General features: G+C 35.7%; 1 long non-coding RNA gene across 1 annotated transcript; it reads right to left on the bottom strand.

Annotated features, from left to right (window-relative positions):
* Positions 1-5,552: 5,552 nt before the first annotated feature.
* Positions 5,553-9,878, bottom strand: LOC149072065 (uncharacterized). The gene is made up of 2 exons (XR_016194566.1): positions 9,579-9,878; positions 5,553-6,603 (listed from the first exon to the last, which is right to left on the bottom strand). It is a non-coding gene; the product is annotated as an uncharacterized LOC149072065 (long non-coding RNA).
* Positions 9,879-12,635: the final 2,757 nt, after the last annotated feature.

The raw sequence follows: 12,635 nt of genomic DNA, 5'->3' as shown, positions 1-12,635 counted from the left end.
GGGCCAAGTGATGTTTTTGAGGCCCTACCTGGTAAATTCTCATTTTTGTGAGGCCCCTCTTCTTTCGAAGCCCCGCCCGGGTGGGCCCATGCGTTAAGAGGGCACTGGCGCCCGGGGCACCCGAGTGTTCGTTCGGTCAAATCAAATGAATTCTGAATGCGTCAAAGTTTTAATCGCGTTTTGAAAATTCCAGCAGTTCTGATAATAGCAGTTCTGTGAATATTACTTAATTATTACCTTAACAATTACCTTACTTAATTATAACAAAATTAATCGCGAAAGAGATTTTTCTAAGGTAAGGCATCAGTAAGTGCTGCCATCTATCACTTCCGAGTATAACAACACACGCCGCAGAATATATCATTTACGTAATTTACATTACTACCGAACTATATAACTTTAAGTTCGCAGTTAAATCGCAAATTTCAAATTATTTAGAAAATCAGAGAGAGAGAAAAAAGTACGACATTTGAATGGACACGTAGGAGCAGTCACTCCTATAATGCGAGGAGGGATGGATGGAACTAATAACTGCTTAAATGATAGAGTCCAATCCCGTTATAAATAATTCTTCGAGAGAAATACGGGACATTAGTATTGCGGGAAATGGTGCATTACTGCAAATTGCAGTGGATTAAAATGCATTCCACGAAAAAAAAAAAAACGTTCAATATTCTCATGCATAGTTGTAATTATCATAACATAATTTACGTCAATCTTTGACTTCAATAAAAATGCAAATACGCTTCGTGTACAATACGGGAACGACCGGGACACTTTTGCCAAAAAGTCGGGACGGCCAAAAAAAAAACGAACGTTATAAGACCGGAGAAATACGGACTCTTCGTTACAGATTAGAACGTTTGAACGAAATTCAGTTGTAAGGCATTCTAGATTTATTTTGGATTGTTCATATGTAACGACTTATCTGGGGGGGGATTAGAACAGTTAAAACGAGATTTTCATTCGCTAAAACGGGATTGCAGAACTTTTACAAACGAAAGTTTCAGCAACACGGAAATTATTAAATTATTTATAAATTAATAATATATATCATATCCATTCCGCGTAATAATTCAACTCCTCCTCATTCGCCTCATCTGTATTCAAACGAGATCGGTCTGGGTCCCTCATGTGGTGCCATCTGCATTTCAAAAATATGTAATTGAATACGCAAATTGAATTTCAATAATAAATGTAATTATACCTTTTCCTTCATCTCTGCACTTCTCGTAAATCAATCTTAAGTACTTGATGACATTCAGCAAAAAAAAAATTTCCTTTAACGCAATTAATAAAAAAACCCAAACTGTTGAAATTGAATTTCTTCCGATTACTAATGCGGCAGTTTTTTTTTTTTCCTCTCTCATGAAAATATATTCCTTTCCATTTTCCCATCAGTTGCTGAATCGGACGACGATCATAACGACAATTGCATAAATATCATCACGATCACAGAAATATCAGAATTCAGGGTAATAATTCAAAGGGAAGAGTAGGGGGGGCTTCTTCACTGAAGGTTCCGCCAACACAGTTGATAACGAAGTTGCGGAATTCGTTATATCCGAACGGGCTTGAAAAATTACGCATTTCATTAAAAGGTAGAACAATCTCAACGGTATACATTGTTGAATAATGTGAGTTTCCCTAAATGCATAGACGTTGCACTCAAAGTAGTAATAAAAAATCGAAAGAGGTCAATACTGTAATCAATACGTATATGATCAACGCACTTAGTAATCGTTATTCTTTTCAAATCATTTTTCGCAAAATTCAACGTACAAGCACAAAACCTTTTCAACCAAAAGCCCGGTTGCTCTTTTCCTCCGTCCGTCATTTAGAGGAAAAGAAAAAAAAGAGCTTCCTGGAATCTCTTGCTTGCTCCGATTTTCGGCTTCCACACAGGTGTCAGAAACTGAAGCTGTACACTTTCAAGGATAACAACGTTGCTTCAAAAACTGCACCGAAACTAGTTGGGATTCGTAAATGAGCTTAAAAAGGGTGTTTCGGAACTTGGATTCACCCCAGTCACTCTTTTCTGTTGCGGTTTCCCAAAAATAGAATTTCCCCAGTAGAGAAAACTGCAAACAAAAATATATGGCAATACTCAAAACGCCGTGTGGATAATGTCTTTCAGGAACAGTCAGTTGTAAATTCGTTTCAGGCGTACCTGAAACCGGCCACACAGTCAGCAAAAATACCCATCCAGAGAGAGAGATTTATATAATTTTTCAGAACTTTTCCTACTTACAAATTACCCATTGAAAATCCGGGACGCATGGCCATTCAGAATGTGAAAATTCATTTTCTTTCTTGGCAACACTAGTCATTGATGGTAAACAAAACGAGCGAGTTTCTAAATTCGTTAACGCTGGCTACGTTCCGTGTGTAAACGAAACAATTAGTAAGGCTAACACACAACGCGCACGGATAAAACTATCGACTCTGTGATTCCTAACAAGTGAGTAACATCAAACTCTGGTTGGTACCCTTATGCTCGCCGCGACAACGAATATCGTGAAATTCTCCCCGCTACAAACAGAAACTAAAGGATTACAAATAATAATCACAAGTAGTAACAAAAAAAAGACACATTTTAAAAAAAATACCAACTTTTATTCAGCATCGTCTCCGTTCAGAGCCTCAAAAAGTGGAATTACAGTCTCCAAATTTTCGAGAAGTTTTATCATATAATAATTTTATGCAACACTTGAAATAAATAAATAAATAAATAAATGCAAGGGTATTACGTTTATGTATTTATATTTATGTAATGTATTTTGTTCGATTTCATTCAATCGTATATAATCTATACGATTCTATTTATCTATATCTCGTTTATTTGACTTTTCCCATATTTCCAAAAATTAAAAATTTATTAAATACAAAATATTTATACTTCGAATAATATTTGAACATTATCCAAACAGTATTTGAATAACCTATCTTGAAAAAGGGAGGAGGCGGAAGTTAATCGTGGTCCCGGAGGGGGGCAAAAAAAGATCGAGAACCACAGGCTTCTGGCTTACACAGATGAAAAGTAATCGCAGTGGTGGTAATGAAAAATTGTTTTAACAGACAGGCATCAAAAACTGGAAAACGCTAATGGAAACCGTGAAAAAACGAATGCTTTTGGATAATGTTTCGAACACAATAGGTACATGATAAAAAACTTACTTTTTTTTCAATGTTTTTTACATGGCTTGAATTTTTCCTGGATTTGTCAAGCCCTCCCTGTCAAAATTTTCCTGCCTGCTAAAAACTACAAAGAAGCTTTCTGCACGATTCTGTACTTCAACAGGTTAGAAAAAAATAAAAGATTGGAAACTTGCATTAGCTTGTTAGCGAGGTTGTTGGAAAATTTAAAAAAGAACAATTCTTTCGTTAACTTTAAATTCTTTCGTTAACTAATAAACTTAAAAAATACGTTAAAATAGGCATTTCAAAAAAGTCATTTTTGCCCATCATTACTTACTTGTAATTTCATCAAGTTTCACCGATATGCAGTCCGTTCAGAAAATTCTGACAAATCTGATCTGATAAATGGAATTAACGTACAAAAAGTCTGGACAGACACCCACCGATATATTTGCATATATAAAACCAACTTATTTCATTAACATTTGCAATGTTTTCCTAATCGAGGCTACATCTAAATACGCAACACAATGCAACGTGCACGCTTCGATATTCAATCGAAAAAAAAATATTAATTAGAATTTATGCAAGCTAACAAATTTTAAGGTAAATGAGTTTAATTCATGATTTTTTGCATACACATCAGGAAATGTAAAATATCAAGATAGATATTTTTTCCCGAGTAACTATTATTCAAAACACGAAACACTTCCGGCTACATAAAATTAATTTTCTTGTTTAATTAATCCATTGACAATATGTTTTCGCCCGTTTCCAAAGCAAAAAAAAAAAAAAAACCTAATTGGCTTTGTAAACGTTTCTTTTTCGATTGTTATTATTGTTTACGTATAATAAAATTTGATCAAGTGCCAATGAAATGTTTATTCATGTTTGTGAAATCAATTTGCGAAACCACTGCAAGAGAGAAAAGGGTTAAAACGGCAAGCTTTCCGTCATTTAGGTTTATCAAAAAAGCATTATACTTACAAAAAAAAAAAACACATTATCCAAAAGCATTCTTCGGCAAAACCCAACCCCGTCTAAAAGCTGACTTATTTAACACAACCCAATTACATCTGACGACAAAATCGTAAAAATCAATGTTATTTTTCAGTCCAACACATTTGTATCCGACATGTTCGAATACACTACTCAATCTTAGGATTTTTCACACAGTGTCAAGGAATGCCAAAAAACCCTACGTCAGTCAGCATTTCCACACCATAGGGAAAAAAATGCAGTCAACCCTCGGTTTAGTCTTGGACTAATATACATGCACCTCGTCCATATTCCTCAGCTGGCCGAAGTCGTAACGATGCATTTTACATTCATTTTCCCAGCTTACGAGTAAGTTCGCAAACCAAGGATGGGCTCTTCACAAAACCATCTACAATCAAAACGCAATCATCTGAAAAAAAATAAAAACCAGGCTCTAGACAACACGATTCAATAGTAAGTTCGAGTCCCGAATAGATGGTGGACTGCCGAACAGGGGTTCGAACCCAGGGCCTTTCAACAGAAGATATATTTGCTAACCTCTCTGCCTCTCTCTCGCTCAGAAAAAGAAATTCTACTCGTGCTGCCACCTAGATATTTCACAAGGAAACAACACCACTTTTTCGCACGATGAAATGGTCACGAATTCTCTACCAAACCTATTACACATTCCTTAAATGAAAACTGTTCAATCAAGTATCAAGAAATCAAGTATTCACAACTCTTGCTTCAACCGAACATTCAAATTCCACCGATCGGTAAATTGAAATAATGGGATACAACTGCATTAAATATTAAAAGTGGTATTTTGCTCGGTCGGAAAGCAGTACATGGCTAACCATAAAAAGTGAGTAAAAATGAAATCTTCCATAAGATTCATTCAAACAAATCAATAATTTGGATGCATAAAAAGAAAAGGCAACAACTCCAAGTTTTAAGGACAATCTGCGGTCGATTTTTCGTTGCTGCCCTTAGAATTCGCTGGGAAATCTGTGGATGACAACGATGCAATTCAACAACGAATGGTATAATATTTAAAATGAAATTTATAACATTTCAAGCGAACGTAAAATCATGCAGCAGCTACAATACGAATCACTTGAAATTTTGTCAGAAGCTTGAAATTATGCACCCTCTCTACAATTCCATCTAAAGTACATCTGCAATCCGCGAACAAAATCAAAACCAACAAACAGTCGATACAACGCAGAAAAAAAATTTCTAAACGGAAGGAGAAAGGTTGGAAAAAATTATCTAATCTCATCGTCCCAGTCTGGATTCGAACACACACACACACACACAAGTAACCACAGTCACACGCACTAACAACCCTGCAAATACAACACACCATAACAAAATCACCATTGTATTTCACTACAAAAATCCCGACAGGGAACAAGAAATTCAAAGCAATCTAGAAAAAAAAAAAACAAGGGATAAAAAAAATACAAAGATCCAAAACAATTCCCCTCGAAAGCAGATGTCCAAAGACTTTCCTTCGCTATCACTTCGTGGCGTAGATGATAGAGCGCTAGCTCTGCCAAACTCATAAGTTAAGCAGCTTTGAGCGAGGCTCACGAAACTCGAGGTGGTTTTACCAAAAATAACAGGGCTCTATGGGTGGGGGGTGAGGGGGGGCCCGGGGGCGGAGCCCCCGGCCCCCCACCCACCACAAACCCCCTGCCGGGGGAACGGGTGGGTGGTCCCACAGGGTTCAAAAAAAAAAAAAAAAACAACAGGAACTAATTTCTTCACATAATAAGAGCTTTGCGTATGTATCTTCTGTTTATATTTTTATCTCACTACACTCTTTATTAATAATTCTGTCTCTTATTTTTCCCTCTTTTCCTTATTCTATTGCTTAATTTTCACGTAAGTAAAATTAATTCAAATCTTTCTGTAATAACAAATTAAATTAGTATTATAATCAATAAACATTACTAAAACAATGAGGAAACATCAGCGTGACTGATGGGAAAACACATATTTTTCCGGAGCAGAGAAAAAAATCAACTTACTTTCCTTCTGGAACACACATTACTTACTTGGAATAAATGGCTTCGAACTCACAATACAATATCACCCAACCACAAGAAAAACTTTTGTTTGTACAAAAATTTGCGCATCACCGCGATGACGCGCACTCACTATTCAACAATCGCGGGAACACAAAATCGCTATTCTAAACACGGATCGATCACAAACAGCACACTCTAAGCACTACGACAAATCACAAACATGCTACACGAAACACCAGAATGAATCTCAAACACACGCGGTCGAAGATAAGGACATCTCATCAATCAATCCACTAATCGGATGGCAAGACATTAAGAGACCGCAGGTGGAGTAATGGTGACTCCCGCCATTTATCTGTACTCGATCACTGGCTCATCAGAAACACAAGCCAGCACGTGTTTCCAACGAGGCGAAACTTTAGCAGAAGCATTCAAACCTTCGGAAAGTTCCCTAAAAAAATATTAAAAATAAATTAAATTAGAAATAATGGGAAAGTATATAACTGCAAAATATGTGTAATGGGAAAGAGCAACAACCAACATTTTTGCCTCAGAAACCCGCAAGATCCCACACGGTATACATAGATCTCACCCGAAAACAAAGCAATGTGGTCCACAAAACTGTCAATTCCGCGGAAAAAGGAATGGAGTTTGAAAACTGTCAATTCCACAGAAAAAAAGGAATGTACTTACCACAGGATGGCTCAAAAAACTGTCAATTCCGCAGGAAAAGAAATGTAGTTTCCTTCCACAGGATGGCTCTAAAAACTGTCAATTCAGCAGAAATGGAATGTAGTTTCTGCAGGATGGCTCAAAAAACTGTCAATTCCGCAGAAAAAGGAATGGAGTTTGAAAACTGTCAATTCCACAGAAAAAAGGAATGTAGTTTCTGCAGGACGGCTCAAAAAACTGTCAATTCTGCAGAAAAAGGAATGTAGTTTCTGCAGGATGGCTCAAAAAAACATGTCAATTCCGCAGAAAAAGGAATGTAGTTTCTGCACGATGGCTCAAAAAAAAAAGTCAATTCCGCAGAAAAAGGAATGTAGTTTCTGCAGGATGGCTCAAAAAAACATGTCAATTCCGCAGGAAAAGGAATGTAGTTTCTGCACGATGGCTCAAAAAAAAAAGTCAATTCCGCAGAAAAAGGAATGTAGTTTCTGCAGGATGGCTCAAAAAACTGTCAATTCCGCAGGAAAAGAAATGTAGTTTCCTTCCACAGGATGGCTCTAAAAACTGTCAATTCAGCAGAAATGGAATGTAGTTTCTGCAGGATGGCTCAAAAAACTGTCAATTCCGCAGAAAAAGGAATGGAGTTTGAAAACTGTCAATTCCACAGAAAAAAGGAATGTAGTTTCTGCAGGACGGCTCAAAAAACTGTCAATTCTGCAGAAAAAGGAATGTAGTTTCTGCAGGATGGCTCAAAAAAACATGTCAATTCCGCAGAAAAAGGAATGTAGTTTCTGCACGATGGCTCAAAAAAAAAAGTCAATTCCGCAGAAAAAGGAATGTAGTTTCTGCAGGATGGCTCAAAAAAACATGTCAATTCCGCAGGAAAAGGAATGTAGTTTCTGCACGATGGCTCAAAAAAAAAAGTCAATTCCGCAGAAAAAGGAATGTAGTTTCTGCAGGATGGCTCAAAAAACTGTCAATTCCGCAGGAAAAGAAATGTAGTTTCCTTCCACAGGATGGCTCTAAAAACTGTCAATTCAGCAGAAATGGAATGTAGTTTCTGCAGGATGGCTCAAAAAACTGTCAATTCCGCAGAAAAAGGAATGGAGTTTGAAAACTGTCAATTCCACAGAAAAAAGGAATGTAGTTTCTGCAGGACGGCTCAAAAAACTGTCGATTCCTCAAAAGGAATGCAACTCAAAAACTGTCAATTGCCCACATTGTGAAACAAGTATCTGACACAAAATTGCTGCAACAAAAATGTTGAAAAAATAAACAAGCCACAGTTTTTGGCACATGGCAGTTTTTAAACTGTGAAGTCAAAAAAACCCTCAAATACTGCTTTAAACATAAAATTTTCCATCGAAAATGCACACATGAATTACATGTAATGCTTAAAGTGACTATGAAATATACATAATAATCTGATTCTAATGATGTTTACACATATATATATTGTATATCAACATCTGATTTTTTTTTACTACGTGTTTAAGATGCTATATATATATATGAAATATATACGTCGATTTCTGTTATTATTAAATTATATAGAAAATCCCAGATATTTCAAACAATATTCTTATTGTACATAACATTAGAATAATGTTGAGCGAATTATCCAAAAATAATTTTTTTTCCCCTGAAAAATATCATCAGTTCATTATTAGCAAATATTTTTCATTATTACCACATTTTCTATTCTTGGGATCCAATGGTATATTTTGTAAAAATGGTGTTTTTTTTTCTTTCAAAAAAATCTCATAAAAATCTCAATATATACATTTTTTTCTTATGTAGTATGTACATTTTCTAACCTTCTACGATGGTCTTACAATCCAATAAAAACACCACCTGAAGACACCACAGAGGACAAAACAGAAAATTAGCAATGCCTTTGCTCTCCAGTCAGAGGACAAAGACCGGCGTATTACAGAAAAATCCAACTTTGCTATTTGTTGTTCGAATCGTAATATGGAAACCTGTTTCAGAATTTTCATCCAATATTTTTTTTTTAGTCAAACAATTTCTAAGAATAAATATTTAGTCTATTATATTATTATTAAATGAATCATAACGGAAAATTTTGATAAAGTAGAGAAAAATGAAAAGATAAAATGCATCGTGCAGACAGGACGAGGAGCCATACAGCTAATGACCTCGAACCAATACCCGATGCACAAAAAGCAACTATATCAACATCATCTCTCCTTCACGGCCTGTTATTTCGTTTTCAATCAATGAATTTCATTCATTTTTCAAATTCTAAGAAAATCGATTTATTAGTTTCGTTTTTCTTTTCTTTGTGGAAACTGAAAATCTGAAAAAAAATCTAAACTCATAAAATTAGTCTCCAGTCAAACTAAACCATTTCCTAACTTTGGATTCGTCCATTGAAAACTTGAGAAATCGTTGAGGTGTAGAAAAATTATCTGACGCTACATGGTAAAAATGTATCTATTCGAGACATTTCGTACCTCAAAAACTTCAAAATTGAAAATTATAATTAAATTAGAGTTCGAAAAGGAAACGTCGTAATATCAACGTTTCTCATCGTTAAGTTACACATTCATTTAGATCGTTTTCGATGGTTTAAACCAGTTCGAGTCAAAAACGCAACCCATCTTAACAAGTATAGAAACAGTCAAGGAAAACGAAAGATACAAAATCCAGAACTGTCACTCAAACGTTGTGAAAATTACACAACAGGGCTTGACAAATAGCAGAAAAAATTTTTAGTCTTAAAAAAATTTTTACCTAAGAATACGGTCAATGACTTTCCAGTCAGTTTTCCTTCGACTTTTTCGGTGCATATCACAGATATCCTGCAACAAACGGAACAAAACGCATCACACATAAAGAAAGAAAACATAATGGGAAGTAAAAATACGTAAAGATATACACGAAACCGTTGGAAAATACCCGGATTCGCACACGAAAGAAAAAAAAACAAACGGAAATTAAGTAACAACGCGAACTACCAACTAAAAAGGATGGATTCATAAAATCTAATAATTAACAAAGAGCAATCAAGAAACAAAGGAAATAAACAAAGGACCCAACAAGGAAAAGGATGCAACGGTCTCTCCCAGTTGAATCCCACCGCCAGGTAGCGCAACGATCTAACGTTTGCAGTTCGCTCTAAGCCACAAAGATGGCGCTACCGGTCCCCAAAAAAAATATATTCATATTTAGTAATTAATGCACTACTAATTTATTAATAAATTAAAAATAACATCCCGAAATATTACTCCTAAAGTAACATCAGAAAATAATAATCATCCTGAAATCGACACGATGACGATAATTAATTAACACGAAATCGAAAATAATTAACACGAAATAATTAACACGAAAGCTAAAAACCAGCATAACGAAGCAAAACAAAGACACTCACGAATAACGACGGCACAACGTTCAACCCAAATCATCACTCAAACTGGCAAGGCAAACAACCTGCCATTAAGAACCAAGCGGAAACCGCACACAGAGTAATATATATTTAAGAACATCAAATTCAAAAATAATCAATTGAAAAAATCATCACCAATCGAAACGCAATCCAACGATTCAAATAATCTTGTTTGTCAACACCGTTGCCACTCGCACAACAGTCTAAGACCAAATCCAGACGGTTAAACAAAATATCGAACTAATAAGTAATCAGTTAATCAGGGCAATTAACGACGCATCTGTCGAAATATGGAATTTTTACGCCCCCTCAGATCGAATATGCTACGTTATCAGTTTTGTCGTTCACTTATAGTCCAACTTCATTTCTCTCGCAAAACAAATGAATCATTCACGAAACTGCTATTTCAAACACAAATATATTCAGCTCGCAGTTTTTTTAAATATATAATCACACTGGAAAATATATTACATATATTCAGGATACTCCTCAATGAAAATTCGGAATTACTGAAAAAATCCAGAGAGATTCAGAACTTTATGTGTATTACACATATACGTAATTGCGCTAATTTTAGGTTCTCCTATACGATATCGCACGCACGCAACGATTATATAACAAATTCGAGCTTTTCAGTTTTCTCCGGCACGATCATATAAAAAACCTACAAAAACGGGACATATGGGAACGCTATTCAGATAACGCTATTTTCAATAACACATACATAAATTCCAGCACCTAAACATAATCCAAACACGTTGCATAACAATAAATCGCCACGTTTCATCAACATCGTCCAAAAATATTCATAGCATAACTCCGAACGAGCAAAAAGAAAATTTCGTACGATCAGAAATCTACTTCTCACGACGCGTAAATTTTAATTTTCAATTAAAAAATGTACTCCCAAGTATTAAAAGTTGAGGTATCCGTACTACGTTGAAAATATGGATTTTCATTTTTTACAAAATTTGTTTTTTACATTTGTTGTTACATGCAAGTAATAATAAAGACTGTAAACGTGTTTTACGAAGAAATTTGTAAAAATTGATTCATTGCATCCTATATTGTTGAGATTACGAACCAAAATCAAAGGTCTATCACATATATATTTTGAATCGCAGTGTTTCATAGACAAAACTTGATTTCAAAAAATTCATATCACGCAATCCTTTAAATTTTGGTTCATAACATTACTAGCAAAATCACAAAGCATTTCATTAATAAATTTTTTTTGCAATCGAGTTTCACATGAATTTTGCCTAAAAACTATAATACACGGACAAAAATTTGTCACTGTTTTGACCATTTCTATCAAAAAATGTATTTAAAGTTCACTCCAGAACCATTTTAAAGAAAAGTGACAAGAAAGGTAGTGATGTTCCTTTCAGTATTTTATAAAAATATCCCGAAAAACTTCAAGTGATCTAGAGACGTGCCGCTCACAACGATCCGTAATTAAAGTAATCTGGGTATGCAGCGTAGTGCTCTAAAACTGTCACTCAATTTCTAAAATTACGTATGAAAATCGAGTGATCTGTAAATGTACCGCTCCGTTCATTTTTCAAGTATTACGTAAGATTTTTAGCCATTTCTGACACCCTCCCCAGCAAAAAAGAATATTTCGTACCTTCATAACCCCCCGTCATCAAAATTATCATTACATTTTGCATGGAAATTTTCTTTCGCAAAAAAAAAAAGATTTTTTTTCCCGATCGTTTCGGAATCTATAATTCACGCTCGGTTTCCGATGTTTTCCACAAACAGCTTAACTACTTAAATTAACTCCGAAATAGTTTTTCAAGATGCCTATTCATTCTGCTGCAAAAACCTATCGATACTCTTTCAGCTGTAATAAATAAGTACGTATACATGATAAATAAGCCCCTTGGCACATTTACAGAATTCGGCCGCTTTTTGTATTGCAATCCCTCCCCCTCAAAGAATACTGCAAAACAGTACACTGAATTCTGAGATATATTTCGACTTCTTATCGCAGCACTAACTCAATGAGATCAACGTACTGTTCCGAATGTAAATAAAGCACGTTTAATTCGTTTCGCAGTGCGGTCCTGCCTCTCTCTCGTGCATTAAAAACATGAAATTAGTTGCGCCAAGACGTACACGATAACACCCGTTTCATCTCCAAACAAAAAAACAACTCGTCGGCGCGATAGGCAAGTCAATAACCGGCTCGCCTAGAGTATCGGGCGCTGCGAGTTCGACGCCGTCCTCGTCGGAAAACTTTCTCGAAATCGGATCGCACCGAAGGGGGGGGGGGAAAAAAAAAAAAACGGACGCGAGCTTCAACCCGGACAATCGATTGTTTATAGCGGCACAATCGATTGTTTATAGCGGCACAATCGATTCCAACGCGCGACACCATCGATGTCGACGGCCGG

This window comes from Pholcus phalangioides, unplaced genomic scaffold (assembly GCF_987345545.1).
Source record: "Pholcus phalangioides strain wild (caught in Gottingen) unplaced genomic scaffold, Ppha-v1.0 ptg000018l_1, whole genome shotgun sequence".
Lineage (NCBI taxonomy): Eukaryota > Metazoa > Arthropoda > Arachnida > Araneae > Pholcidae > Pholcus > Pholcus phalangioides.
This window is presented reverse-complemented; position numbering and strand designations above follow the sequence as displayed.